Source organism: Aquarana catesbeiana, linkage group LG02 (genome assembly GCF_042186555.1).
Source record: "Aquarana catesbeiana isolate 2022-GZ linkage group LG02, ASM4218655v1, whole genome shotgun sequence".
In the NCBI taxonomy this organism is placed as follows: Eukaryota; Metazoa; Chordata; class Amphibia; order Anura; family Ranidae; genus Aquarana; species Aquarana catesbeiana.
This window is the reverse complement of record NC_133325.1, coordinates 586,748,546-586,764,276: the sequence shown is the minus strand read 5'-3', so window position 1 is coordinate 586,764,276 and position 15,731 is coordinate 586,748,546.

The window sequence follows — 15,731 nt, the reverse complement described above, 5'->3', positions numbered from 1 at the left end:
TTATTACATCAAGATTTTTCTTATTGGATTAATATATTACAGCCTTTTTCAGACTTTATTGATTTTTAGGACACTGCAAAAAAATTTTTTCATTTTTTATTATCATTTTTCATTATCACTTTTTACACTCAGTATCACCATTTTGGTATTTTTGTCACCTCTTCACAGTGGTTGAGAGTGGTTTTAGATTTTTATCATATGTCATTTGATGTTTTATATCACTGTCAGTATGATTTTTTGTGTATTGCATTTTATTGATATATTCCAGGATACACATTTTCTAGCACTTTGCACTTTATAGTATGGTATAACATTTTGGTACATTTTCACGTATATATATTCTTCTTAATTTATTCATTCATTTTTTCATTTTTTTTCATTTATTTATTTATTATTCATTATTTAATATTCATTTGTACACTTGTTTGAACAGCGCCAATTTCCCCCATTAAAACATCAATGATGTTCAAAACAAAATGAAGAACATCATTGATGTTTTAGGGAGAGTTTAAAACCCCTCGAAATCACTTACTTCTTTCTGCTTTATTTTTCTGAAAATTTTTTGTAAATTTTTTGACATATTCTAGAAAAGCCAAATTTTGAAGATGCACACAGTGTGTCAACATGTGCTATCTGCCATCACGGAAGATAAATGTACGCGTTTTGGGGGTGCAACCCCTTCCTCAATAATAAAGTAGCTGAGAGGAAGGGGTTGCACCCACAAAACACGTCCATTGATTCCCCATGATGGCAGCTAGCACATGTTGACATTCGGCAATTTGTGTGCATCTTCAAAATTTGGCTTTTCCAGGGGTGACTTCACCCCATCTGAATGCAATATCAAACACGGTTTATAAATACTCACGTCTGATATTGCCTTCAATTTCTAGAAAAGTTGGACTTTGTAAGTTCCAGATTTGTGTATTTCTAGTTGATTTTAAACATGCCTGTTTTACCTTAAAAGGAGATTTCTACTTTTAATGTCACCTAAAAAATTGTTATACAACAAACATGTTGGTTTGTTTTAAAAACCTTTTATAAATGCACATGTGATTGTGCTTTGATTAAAAAGATTGAGAATCAACAATGTGTGGCTTCTTCTTTCAATGCTCAAAAGCATTTTTTGGGTTGTAAAGTTGGTGTTTTCAGTGACAATGGGGGTTATTTACTAAAGGCAAATCCACTTTGCACTACGAGTGCAGTTTCTGTGCAGTCTCAAGTGCACTTGTAGTGCAAAGTGTCTTTGCCTTTAGTAAATAACACTCAACAGTCCTTTTTTATTTGACACAATCACGCCAGGACTCCCCAACTTTCAGTCAGGGTCAGCTAAAAGAAAGACAAGCAGTAAATGTAAGCAAATATTTGTTCAGTTTACATTTTTTTTTATTTAAAGACATTGTCTGGCATATTGATGGCCCCCCTACCCGCAAAGTATTCCATGTATCTTAGACGGACCTCGCGGGCACTCTGGGGGGGCAAGCCAGGACGGCCAGCTTCAAGCGCCGTCAGGGTTGGTTCATTGAGATTAATTCTGGCTTCAGGCCCAACTGAGCCAGAATAGTTCACCGAATTTCTCCTTAAAAAGTTGTGGAGAACACAGCAAGCCAGGATGATGTGATTGAGTTTATATTCTGCCATGTGTATCGGTGTAAGAAATAGGCGGAACCGGCTGGCCATTATTCCAAACGTGTTCTCCACCACTCTTCTGGCTCTGACCAGCCGGTAATTAAAAACCCTCTGGTCCGGGGTGAGGGACCTCATAGGGAATGGCCGGATAAGATGGTCCCCAAGCACAAACGCTTCATCCGCAACGAAGACGAATGGGATTCCTTCCGCATTGTCTTCTAGAGGTGGCAAGTCCAAGCTGCCATTCTGGAGACACCTGTAGAACTCCGTCTGGGCGATGACTCCACCATCTGACATCCAGCCATTCTTCCCCACGTTCACATACAGGAACTGGTAAGTAGCCGATCACAATACTATTGAACCCCTTGTAGTTGTAATAGTATGACCCCGAGTTGGGTGGTGGGACGATGTGGACGTGTTTCCCATCAATTGCCCCTCCGCAGTTAGGAATGTCCCACCGCTGGGCAAAGTGGGAGGCCACAGTCTGCCATTCCTGTGGGTTGGAGGGAAACTGTGGAGTAAAACAAGAAAAAAAAAAAAATTTTGCAAATAAACATGGAAAGCAGATTAGACACAAACATTCTTAGCCAACATCAGTATAACATTTATTTTAGGGAGTATTTAAAGACAAAGGTATAAGGTCCACCTATCAGGGGATGTTTTGGACAGGAAGCCCTCTCCACTTCATTGAAAACTGAATGCATAAATAATGTATATTACTTTGGCCAGCCCCTCCTTACTTACACTATTGGCAGCCCACTGGACAGGTAAGAAGTGTCATAATACAAAGAGATAAATACACACTGTACACATTTTAGCACATTTTTACATTCTGCTATTACCTCTCAAGATAATAATAGGATACAAAAACTTTTAACATTACCATTTGAAAGTATTCAGGCAGGCCCTTGCACTACATGCTTTGGGGAATTCATCCAGAAATATGACCACAAAAGAGGTGGGTATAGTGTGTATGGGTTTGGCAAAGTCAGCAGATGGAGGATTGAGGATAGATAGAGGATTGGTATCAGCTGAGTTAGCAGTTGGGGGAAGGAGGGTTCCAAATGATTTTGGGACCTTCAAAAAAAGCCTCTGGCACTCTGCCTGAATTTAAAGCACAAATCACATTTTTACACGTTTTAGGGGTTGTTTAGGGTAAAGCACTACTATGGAGCTAACAAAATATTTTGTTAAGTAACTACACAAGGGGAATATAGGCCCAGGAGAGCATGCTGGGGAGGTAAGTGAAGGCAAATATGTATGAAGGACAAAAAAAATTACATAAAAATCCAGCATGCATGAGGACAAAGGGGACATTCACAGCACAATCATGGTAATTAGGGAATGAGGAAAGAAATACAATATATTAACAAACATTAATAAATATAAATGTTAAAGGATAAAAATATTACCTTAATATACTCCTTCTGCAGGACCTGGATGATGGCAGAACAGGTCTCCGGGATAATGATCCCCAGAGCCTGGGGGGAGATGCCTGTCGAGTACTTGAAGTCCTGCAGGCTTCTCCCCGTTGCCAAGTACAGCAGGGTGGCGACTAACCTCTTCTCCGGAGTGATGGCTTGCCTCATGCAGGTATCCTGCCTGCTGCTATAAGGGGTCAGCAAAGCCAACAAACGGTGAAATACGGGGTCCGTCATCCGGAGAAAGTTCCTGAAATCATCAGGATTATTCTCACGAATCTCACGGAGCAAAGACATATGACAGAACTGGTCACGCTGGAGCAACCAATTCTTGGTCCATGAACTCCGCCTTGTCCTGTTCATGGACTGGGCTTGTGTCAAAGTAAGGACCCCAACACCAAGCCCCTGCACAGTACGAACTCTACGATGAGTACGTACACGCAACATGGCTAGAAAACGGTCAGCTGCTCAGAACGAAGTAACAGAACGCACTGAAGAACAGCAAGGCCTGTGAAGAGCAACCTGAAAATCAGTAACGAACGAACAAGAACACAATGACAAAGTCAATGGTAACTCGCTGCACGCACTGAAGACCAGATTCAAACCCACAAGCACAAACTGAACAGCAGAAATACGATCTGAAAACCACGAGTCTGAAAAAGCACGAATCGTCTCCCACCAAAGGGTGCCGCGCTTGCTACTGAACTGCCCTTTTATAGTCTCGTCGTACCTGGTGTACGTCACCGCGTTCTTGGCATTTGGAAATTCCGACAACTTTGTGTGACCGTGTGTATGCAAAACAAGTTTGAGCCAACATCCGTCGTAAAAAATCCATGGATTTTGTTGTCGGAATGTCCGATCAGTGTCCGACCGTGTGTATGGGGCATAAGTGTACTGTCTACCCTCATGTTGTAAAGCGCTGTGCAAAAAGTTGGCGCTATATAAATCCTGTATAATAATAATGTTTACATTCCTTGTAATAGGAATAAAAGTGACACAATTTAAAAAAAAAAACAAAAAACAGTGTAAAAATAAAAAGTAAAAAGTAAAATAAATAAGAATAAAAAAAAAAATGTAAACGTGCCCCGTCCCGACGAGCTCGCGTGCAGAAGCGAACGCATGTGCGAGCAGCGCCCGCATATGAAAATGGTGTTCAAACCACACATGTGAGTTATCACCGCGATTGGTAGTGAGAGCAATAATGTTGGGTATCAATTCACTCAGCGTAATATTATCTTTCACAATGTAAAAAAAATTGGGCCAACTTTACTGTTGTTTTATTTTTTTCATTCATAAAAGTGTATTTTTTCCAAAAAAAGTGCGCTTGTAAGACCTCTGCGCAAATATGGTGTGACTGAAAGTATTGCAATGGCCGCCATTTTATTCTCTAGGGTGCTAGAAAAAATGTATAATGTTTGGGGGTTCTAAGTAATTTTCTAGCAAAAAAACCTATTTTTAACTTGTAAACAACAAATCTCAGAAAGAGGCTTGGTCCTTAAGTGGTTAAGGTAACTCATGCTCCGCCCCTTTTTAACAATGTTATGAAGGGGAGGATGAGCTATATATGCACAACAGCAGCTATATGGGCATAATAGCAGCTTTATGGGCACAATAACATCTTTATGCTATTGTGTCCATATAGCTGCTGTTGTGCTCATATAGCTGTTGTTGTGCATCTATATGGGCACAACAGCATCTATATGGGCACAATAGCATAAAGACGCTATTGTGTCCATATAACTCCTATTGCGCCCATATAACGCCAGTCCTGTGGCTATAAAATGCTAGTACTATTTGTTTCCTATTGTGCCCACACTGCCCAGTGACACTGGCCTGCAGCGCTGCTGTGAATCCCGTGGGCCTGCAGCTACCATAACTCGGGGACCAGGAGGTGGAGTGATATCAACAACAGCACTGCACAGTATGCCTGAATTTCCAGCCAGAAGCCGGAACTATAAAAGAGGCATTGGCTTGTGCGGCTGAGAGATGCCTCCGCAGAACTGCTGCTTGGGTGGGTGGGGGAGGGACGTTCTCACTGACAGTGTAAGTGAGTCAAATGTCACTGTCAGAGAGAGGGAGAGCAGAGCAGACTCAGAAAAAAGTCAGCAGTGGCCGCGGCGGACCCTGCAAGGACCGCAGAGTGGCGTCATTAGGGTTGGTGTCAGCATTGGAGCTCCTTGGCACGTGTTGCGGCGATCAATAAGGCTTGCAGGCAGTATTACGGCTAGGGGATAGCAGGTTAGGCAGTTCCTGATGGCTCAGTCCCTAGGATAAGTAATGAATAATGGCCGACAGGCCCTCTTACCATACCCAGTACATCCTCTGACCACTACCTGTATCCCGTGCACATCCTCTGACCACCTACTTTACATCAGAGTCTGCAGAATTCCACCATACAATGTAAGGGGGAACTCTGGGAACCCTAATGTAAGTGGGAACTCTGATGTAATGGGGAATGCAGTGGACTCTGATATAAGGTGGTCTCTGGTGACCAGAGCCCACCATACATCAGAGTTCTCCCTTAGATCATGATCTGCAGCACTCCCCTTTGCATCAGGGTTCCCTTGCACTGTAAGGGCAAATCCTGCAGACTCTGATGTATGGGGGGACCCTGTGCTGGCTGGGTTATAGTAATCTGACCTTCATGTAAGTGGAGAAATATGATTTTTGACTTTTGTTTAACTTAACCACTAGAAGGACCAGCCGCCGCAGTTATACTGTGGCAGGTTGGCTCCCCTGGGCAAATCGTCGTAGCTGTACGTCGGCTACTTTAAGACCACTTAGGGGCGCGTGCTCACCTGCAGCGTGACAACGGAGCTGGTGACTGCGATCGCTCTTGAGAGAGACAGAATGGAGATCTGTCAATGTAAACAGACAGATCTCCGTTCTGTCAGGAGAGCAGAGACAGATCTGTTGTTCATACTAAGTATGGACAGCGATTGGTCTCCTTCTCCAGGCAGTCCCATCCCCCCACAGTTAGAATCACTAACAAGGACATACATTTAACCCCTTGATTGCCCCCCTAGTGTTAACTCATTCCCTGCCAATGACATTTATACAGTAATCAGTGGCTATTTTTAGCTCTGATCGCTGTATAAATGTCAATGGTCCCAAAAAAGTGTCAAAAGTGTCCGATCTGTCTCCCGCAATGTCGCAGTCCCACTAAAATTACTAGTAAAAAAAAAATGATAATAAAAATGCCATACATACATCCCCTATTTTGTAGACGCTATAACTTTTGCGCAAACCAATCAATATATGCTTATTGTGATTTTTTTTTTACAAAAATATGTAGAAGAATACATATTGGCTTAAACTGAGGAAGAATTTTTATTTTTTTTATTTTTTTTTGGGGGGGGGGGGTATTTTTAATAGCAAAAAAGTAAATAATATTGCTTTTTTTGCAAAATTTCGCTCTTTTCTTGTTTAAAAAAGGAAAAAAGGTCAGGACTTTGAATGAGGTGTAGATCATATAGGTCCATTGCCTCCATCCCTAATATGAGGAGAAAACGAAGGGGTTTTTTGGGATTTTAAATGAAGCATGCAAAAAGGAAGCAAATACGCACTGTGTGTCTGTAAGGTGTTTATTCCATATGACAATACCGATAGAGTAAATACACAATGCAGGTATAAAAATATACATAAATACTGTAAGTTCATATATGTAAACATGGTGTCATGGCATGGAGGTACAGATGGCAAATGCCCAATACTGAAATCAGAGTTCATGTGATGTAAAAAACAAAAAATGATTTATAAATCTACGACATCGTCAGACATAACTGATGGCTAGGTAAATAATGTTACAAGATATAATATAGCTGTGGCATCAACAGGGCTCAATGAATTTCGTGGGTATGTCCACTCATCAGGAGCCGATGCGACAGAAGTATCTATAGAATATATATATATATAAATGTAATAAATCACAGTCTGACTAGAAAAAAGAGGGGGTATATGGAAAGGGGGACAAAGAGGTATACAATTGTCCACTCATATTTACAAACAACAATAGTGAATGTGGCATGTAGTGTTAGGCACAGGGTGAACTGGGGGTATCGTCTGCCACGGGAACTGAGGTGGCAATATACCTATGACGCAACATTGGACAGTGTTGAAAGATGAGTGACACTGGGAATGTAATCCCCAACGGTGATAGTGTCATGTATACATACATATGTATACGGTGATGAGAGGAAGCCAGCTCAGGTATTCGGAGGTGGCGTGGAGCCAGACAGGAAACAGGAGCGAAGTCAGAGGATCAGCCAGAGTCAGCAGCAAGTGGGCAGCGAAGTACCAGGGCATCAGACAGAAGCAATGTCAGGGATAAGCCAGAATCAGGAACCAGTAGTCAGCAGTATTATCAGAATCCAAAGGGTAGGTCAGTGGTAAGCCAGCTCAGCAACAGATAATTTAACTGGATACAGGCAGGTTACAGCGAAACAGCTGACCAGTCAGCATTGAGCAAGGGTCAGAGCGCCCTTTAAATAGGCCTTCTGGCGCCAAAGGGAACTGTGAACACGCTCCCACGAGCGCACACATTCCTTTGCGCATGCACGTTGGTGCACCTGCGATCAGCCAGGCTCCGTATGCGCACGCGTACGTGTGTATCCCATGCGCCACAACAGTTCTCTTACAGTACCTCCATGCCATGACACCATGTGTACATATATGAACATACAGTATTTATTTATGTATATTTTTATACCTGCATTGTGTATTTACTCTATCGGTATTGTCATATGGAATAAACATTTTACAGACACACAGTGCGTATTTGCTTCCTTTTTGGGTGCTTCATTTAAAGTCCCAAAAAACCCCTTTGTTTTCTCCTTTCTTGTGTATAGCGCAAAACATCAAAACTGCAGAGGTGAATAAATACCACCAAAAGAAATCTCTATTTATGGGAAAAAAAGGATGTTAATTTTGTTTGGGTACAGCGTTGCACGACCGCACAATTGTCTGTTAAAGCGACGCAGTGCCGTATCGCAAAAAATGGCCTGGTTATTCAAGTGTAACTCCACTTTTGTTGAGAAAAAAAACATTCCCCTCTGGGTGATCTATGTACATTGTAAGGAGTATAACAAACTTTGTTGCAGAGTCCTACCTTTTGTTATTCTGAAGAAATCCATGTGTGTTTGTCTCTGCCTCTGTTCTGAGTGGGTCTAATGGGAGTGGTTTCATAAATAACTGTCAGGTGTGGCAGCAGCAGGGCACTAATGAGGAAATCTGCTGGGCCTGCATCCCTTTGGACAGGTTCTTTTTGAAAGTGTCTCTCCAAAAATGACATTTTTGTTGCAGGGGATGCCTGAAATCTGACTTGTATCTTAATGCAGATTTCTGGGAAAATTGGTGAGCAAGTCAGATTTCAGGCATCTTGAATAGTTGAATAGTTTAAATGTTGATATTTGCACTGTTTAGCACTAAAAACTACCATTTTAGGTACTTTTTTGCAGTGTCAGTAAAAAAATGTGTCTCCGCCAGCAAAATTCATGATTTTTTGCCAGTAAAACTTTTGGCATCCTGCCAGTAAATTTCACTTTGGGGAGTTGGCAACACTATGAAGCAGTAAACTTTGCTGGCTTACCGTGTAATCTAAAAGGAACATGGTTTGGATTACTATGGTGTACATGTTGCAGGTTTCATTTCCTGTTGGCAGTGTAGGTGGGTGCCTAATTGTATTTACAAATTTATCAGAGATTCAGAGCAATATAAGGTAATAGGAAGCAAAATTCAGATCAAGCATTGTTTCAACCTGAGACGTAAGCTGACTGGAGAGAAAGTAATGAGAGACACGAAAAGGAAAATGTACTGTATCATGGAGTCACATGGTATAAAAAGTACATGGTATTAATGAGACGCTAGTCTAGAAATGTATCAAGTCCACACATTGCTAGTCTGTGGCTAACAAGTGTTTGCATGGTTTCCAGAATCCAAGTCTCCTTTACCTTGTGGCAGTGCCAACACAGGAATATTTTTTGGTAAAAGAAGTCACAGAAGTATTAAAATGAAAAACTGTTAACTGGCCTTGAAGACTACTACATTTTGATGCTTTTTCTCAAAGCCTTGAGAGCTAGCCGTACACACGATCCGAAAATCAGATGGGAAAATTCATATGACGAGCTGTCTGCCGATTTCCGGATAGTTAGTATGGTGCTTTCGACAGCCGATTTCACCTTCGAAAAACATTGTAAAAGCAAGACTACGCATGCTCAGAAATGAAAGAATACATACAAAACTTTTCAACACGTTACGTCACTTTTGACGTTGTATTCTGTCATACGAAAATTTTCGTATTGTTAGTAACCTCTTCACTTTCGACATGAGATTAGCATGCCACAAAAATCTGGCGTTCTGTCGTCCGAAAATCAAAGCGTGTGTAAGAGGCTCAAGACCAACTATACCTATATTGTCAGACATACAGTCTTCCATCCAATTGATATATTTCAACCTTTTTATTAGAGAAAAAAGAAGTACAACAGTGAAAAACATTGTATGGAAAGAAACAGGTTTCTTCCATCCAATTTAAAGTGGATGTAAACATCATTATTGCTAAACTAATGCCATAGTGCCTGTCTCTAAGGATATACATGTCTCCTGCATGTATCATTACTAGGGATGAGCTTAGAGTTCGAGTCAAACTCATATTTGATTCGAACATCGGCTGTTCGCCAGTTTGCCGAACAGCAAACAATTTGGGTTGTTTGCGGCAAATTCGAAAGCCGCGGAACACCCTTTAAAAGTCTATGGGAGAAATCAAAAGTACTAATTTTAAAGGCTTATGTGCATGGTATTGTTATAAAAAGTGTTTGGGGACCTGGGTCCTGCCCCAGAGGACATGGATCAATGCAAAAAAAAGTTTTAAAAATGGACGTTTTTTCGGGAGCAGTGATTTTAATAATGCTTAAAGTGAAACAATAAAAGTGTAATATTCCTTTAAATTTCGTACCTGGGGGGGTGTCTATAGTATACCTGTAAAGGGGCGCATGTTTCCCATGTTTAGAACAGTCTGACAGCAAAATGACATTTCAAGGGAAAAAAGTAATTTAAAACTACTTGCGGCTATTAATGAATTGTCGGTCCGACAATACACATAAAAGTTCATTGATAAAAACGGCATGGGATTTCCCCACAGGGGAACCCCGAACCAAAATTAAAAAAAAAAAATGGCGTGGGGGTCCGCCTAAATTCCATACCAGGCCCTTCAGGTCTGGTATGGATATTAAGGGGAACCTCGCGCCAAAATTAAAAAAAAAATGATGTGGGGTTCCCCTCAAAATCCATACCAGACCTGGATTTTAAGGGGAACCCCGCGCCCAAATTTTTTTAAAAATGGCGTGGGGTCCCCCAAAAAAATCCATACCAGACCCTTATCCGAGCACGCAACCTGTCAGGCCGCAGGAAAAGAGGGGGGACAAGAGAGTTCCCCCCTTCCTGAACCGTACCAGGCCACATGCCCTCAACATTGGGAGGGTGCTTTGGGGTCCCCCCAAAGCACCTTGTCCCCATGTTGATGGGGACAAAGGCCTTATCCCCACAACCCTTGCCCGGTGGTTGTGGGGGTCTGCGGGCGGGGGGCTTATCGGAATCTGGAAGCCCCCTTTAACAAGGGGACTCCCAGATCCCGGCCCCCCCTGTGTGAAATGGTAAGGGGGTACAAAAGTACCCCTTCCATTTCACAAAAAGTGTAAAAAATGTTAAAAATGACAAGAGACAGTTTTTGACAATTCCTTTATTTAAAGTCTTCTTCTTTCCATCTTCTTTCTTCTATCTTCCTTCGGTTTCTTCCTCCACCTTCTTCTTCCTCTGGTTCTTCCTCCGATCCCGGGCTTCTTGCTCCGGTGTTCTTGTCCGGCATCTTCCTCCGCTGTGTCTTCTTCCCTTCTTCGTTCTCGGGAGGCTCCCGCTGTGTGACGCTTCTCGTCTTCTGACGCTTCTTAAATAACGGCGGGCAGGGCCACCCGGTGACCCCCCCTCTGAAGCAGGGGACTTGACGGGGACTTCCCTGAGGCTTTCCCCGTGACATCAGAGGGCGCAGGGTCACCCGTTACCTTACGGGTGATCCCGCCCCCTCTGACTTCACGGGGTAAGCCTCAGAAAAGTCCCCGTGCGTCAGAGGGGGGCGGGGTCACAAGGTGGCCCCGCACTGCATTATTTAAGAAACTTCAGAAGACGAGAAGTGTCACAAGACGAGAAGTGTCACACAGCGGGAGCCTTCCATCATGGATGCGGAGTGGCCCCAGAACGAAGAAGGGAAAAAGACGCCGCGGAGGAAGATGTCGGACGAGAACACTGGAGCAAGAAGCAGAGGATCGGAGGAAGAACCAGAGGAAGAAGAAGATGGAGGAAGAAACCAAAAGGAAGATAGAAGAAAGAAGATGGAAAGAAGAAGACTTTAAATAAAGGAATTGTCAAAAACTGTCTCTTGTCATTTTTAAAATTTTTGACACTTTTTTGTGAAATGGAAGGGGTACAAAAAGTACCTCCTTACAAATTCACACGGGGGGCGGGATCTTTGGGTCCCCTTGTTAAAGGGGGCTTCCAGATTCCGATAAGCCCCCCGCCCGCAGACCACCCCCACAACTACCGGGCAAGGGTTGTGGGGATGAGGCCCTTGTCCCCATCAACATGGGGACAAGGTGCTTTGGGGGGACCCCAAAGCACCCTCCCAATGTTGAGGGCATGTGGCCTGGTACGGTTCAGGAGGGGGGCGCCCTCTCATCCCCTCCTCTTTTCCTGTGGCCTGCCAGGTTGCGTGCTCGGATAAGGGTCTGGTATGGATTTTTGGGGGGACCCCACAACATTTTTTTTAAATTTTGGCACGGGGTTCCCCTTAAAATTCATACCAGACCTGAAGGGTCCCAAAGCACCCTCCCAACCTACGCCAATTTTTTTTTAAATTTTGGTGCGGGGCTCCCTTTAATATCCATACCAGACCTGAAGGGCCTGGTATGGAATTTAGGGGGACCCCACGCCATTTTTAAAAAAAATGTTGGTTCGGGGTTCCCCTGTGGGGAAATCCCATGTGGTTTTTATCATCCCATGCCGTTTTCATCAATGAACCTTTATGTGTATTGTTTAAATGACTTTTTTTCCTTTGAAATGTCATTTTGCTGTCAGACTGTAAACATGGGAAACATGCGCCCCTTTACAGGCATACTATAGACACCCCCCAGGTACGAAATTTAAAGGAATATTACACTTTTATTGTTTCACTTTAAGCATTATTAAAATCACCGCTCCTGAAAAAATGGCCGTTTTTTAAAATCCATGTCCCCTGGGGCAGGACCCAGGTCTCCAAACACTTTTTATGACAATAACTTACATATAAGCCTTTAAAATTAGCACTTTTGATTATTCATGTTCGAATCCCATAGACTTTAACGGTGTTCGCACAAATTTTTTGGTGCGAACCTAACAGGGGGGTGTTCAGCTCATCCCTATTTATTACCTGTCAAATATCTCCCCTTTTTCTGTTTGTAGCCCTACAAAACTCCAGATTCTGTGAGCGTGTCTGTTGTCCGGAGCTCGGTGGGCAGAGTCGTGACATCATTAGACCACCTGCCCACCTCTACACTCCCCTTGCAACTTATATTTTCTCCTGTGTATTTCTTACACTGAACTTCTGCTGGTCTTGTGGATTACGCCCCATGATCCAGGGCCGTCTTAATAGCATCATGGGCCCCTGGGCAAAGTAATGCTCTGGAGCCCCTACAATGGAGACAGCGCAGGTAAACAGACATCAAGTAGGTAGGAGGCAGACAAGTGGAGCTTCCCCTTTTGGGTGGCGCTCCGCATTAACTACATGAACAATCATTCTGTACAGCAAAGAAACAGTGGGAAAATACTACATACATAAAGTAACAAAGCTGTCCTGTGCATATAATATATCTGCTAGATTAATGCCTCCCCAGTACTATGGCCCTTCTACACTCTAGATATCCCCCCAGCACTCTGACCCTTCTATACCCTAGATATCCACCCAGCACTCTCACCCCTCTAGATCCCAGATATCCCCCCAGCACTCTGACCTTTCTACACCCCAGATATCTCCCAGCACTCTGACCCCTCTACATCCCAGATATCTCCTAGCACTCTGACCCCTCTACATTCCAGATATCCAACCAGCACTCTGATGGGGACACAGATATATAAAAAGATAAACATTTTATTCCTTCCCAATTTGATCAAAAATGCAATTCTCTAGGATCTCTGCTAATATATATATATATATATATATATATATATATATATATATATATATATATATATAATGTTTGAGAGTTCTAAGTAATTTTCAAGCAAAAAATACAGATTTTAACTTGTGAGCAACAAGTGTCAAAAAAGGTTTAGTCTTTAGGTGGTTAAACTGACCTCATTTACAGATGGAAGTTCATATATATATATATATATATATATATATATATATATATATATATATACACAGTACTGTAAAGTTTTAGGCAAGTGTGAAGAAATGCTATAAAGTAAGAATGCTTTCAAAAATATATATTTAAATTGTTTATTTTTATCAACTTACAAAAGGCAAAGTGAGCGAACAAAAGGACAAATATAAATTAGAATCAATAATTGGTGTGACTACCCTTTGGCTTCAAACCAGCATCAATTCTTATGCCCCGTACACACGGTCGGACTTTGTTCGGACATTCCGACAACAAAATCCTAGGATTTTTTCCGATGGATGTTGGCTCAAACTTGTCTTGCATACACACGGTCACACAAATTTGTCGGAAAATCCGATCGTTCTAAACGCGGTGACTTAAAACACTTACGTCGGGACTATAAACGGGGCAGTGGCAAATAGCTTTCATCTCTTTATTTATTCTGAGCATGCGTGGCACTTTGTCCGTCGGATTTGTGTACACACGATCGGAATTTCCGACAACGGATTTTGTTGTCGGAAATTTTATATCCTGCTCTCCAACTTTGTGTGTCGGAAAATCCGATGGAAAATGTGTGATGGAGCCTACACACGGTCGGAATTTCTGACAACAAGGTCCTATCACACATTTTCCGTCAGAAAATCCGACCATGTGTATGGGGCATTACACTTTCACACTTTGTACAATTGCAAGTCAGGGATTTTGTAGGATTAGAGTCAGGGGTAGGATTAACCAGTTATAACAATCAAGTCCTAATGATTGTAGTTTTACTACTGCATCAGCAAGGCCTCTCCCAGGCAAATATTTCAAACTAAATTGGGGTTTCAAGATGTGCTTTTCAAGCTTTTGATGAAGCACAAGGTAACAGGCAACGTTGAGGATCGTAGAAGCAGTGGTCGGCCAAGGAAACGTAATGCAGCAGATGAAAGACACATCATGTTTACTTCACTTCAACATAGAAAGATGTTCAGCAGTGCAATCAGCACAGAACTGGTGGAAAGCAGTGGAATTCAAGTGAGATCCATAGGAGAGAATGGACGCAGGGGCTGCATGACTATGGGAGGAACAGGGGTCAAGTAACGGTCAGTCAGGTCAGTGGTGGGGCACGAAGTCATCTCTTACCTGATTGGAGGTAGAAAGAAGATGGGGCAGGGTCCAGAAGCTTGGGGTCCGGTGTAGGGGGTGGATTCTTCATCACTCAGAGAAATTGGAGAGGAGACATCTTCCCGCCCTCCCGCCCTGGTGTTAGGGGTTAGCATGCTGGACAGGTTGGGGGAGTGTTGGTATTTAGGGATGGGGTAAATGTTTTTTGTTGTTCCACGCATTGCTTTTCAAAAAAAAAAGAGAAGGAACACACATAAGTATAAAAAAAAACAACTATATTTATGGTTTATGGTATAATTTCATGTTAAGGTGTACTGTTCAATTTTGTTGCAGCAGTCGGCGGTTCAAGGGGTCTTTGGGGGGTCAGTGAAAATTTTGCATGGTCACAGGATTAGTGGGGCCCATCTAAGGATGGCGCTTTCCTTTGGTTAGCGGTGGTTCTCCCAGGAGATAAGTCCCCTGGGGGAAGGGAATATGGAAGTTGGTGTGATGTCCGAGCATCCTCGAGCCAGTTGGGGTACAGCTGAGGATATAGACCATTAAAGTCATAAAGTGTGCCTTTTTTAATACACCCAAAGACCTCTTGCTGTTGGATATTATTTTTGTTCTTACGGGTATGTGTTATGTGTTTTTCACATTATGTTATTTATTATTTGGTTAATAAATGGGGCTGCTGTGGCCTTTTAAAACCCATGTCACGCGGTCTGTGTCTTTAATCTAATGGTAAGGACCCAAGGTTGACAAATCCTTTAGTCAAGTACACCCATCTACTGTCTGAAGAAGTCTGGCCACAAGTGGTCTTTATGGAACAATTGCGACCAAAAAGCCGTGCCTCTGACATGGAAACATGGCTAAGCGACTTAGCTATGCACAAAAACATAGGAACTGAGGTGCAGAAAATGGCAGCAGTTGCTCTGGACTTATGAGTCAAAGTTTGAAATATTTGGCTGTAGCAGGAGGCAGTTTGTTCGTATAATAACTTTTTATTTTTAGAAAAAGACATAGCATGGCATGTCCAACAGTGTAAGTCATGTAAACAATGACCACGCAGGGTCGTATCAGTGACAATATGCAATATATGGGTTGAACAGATACATACATTACTATTTACCTAATGAAAGGTGCTATACTAGGGATAACTCTATGGGACCCACTAAGGGGGTAATCAGGGGCTCCG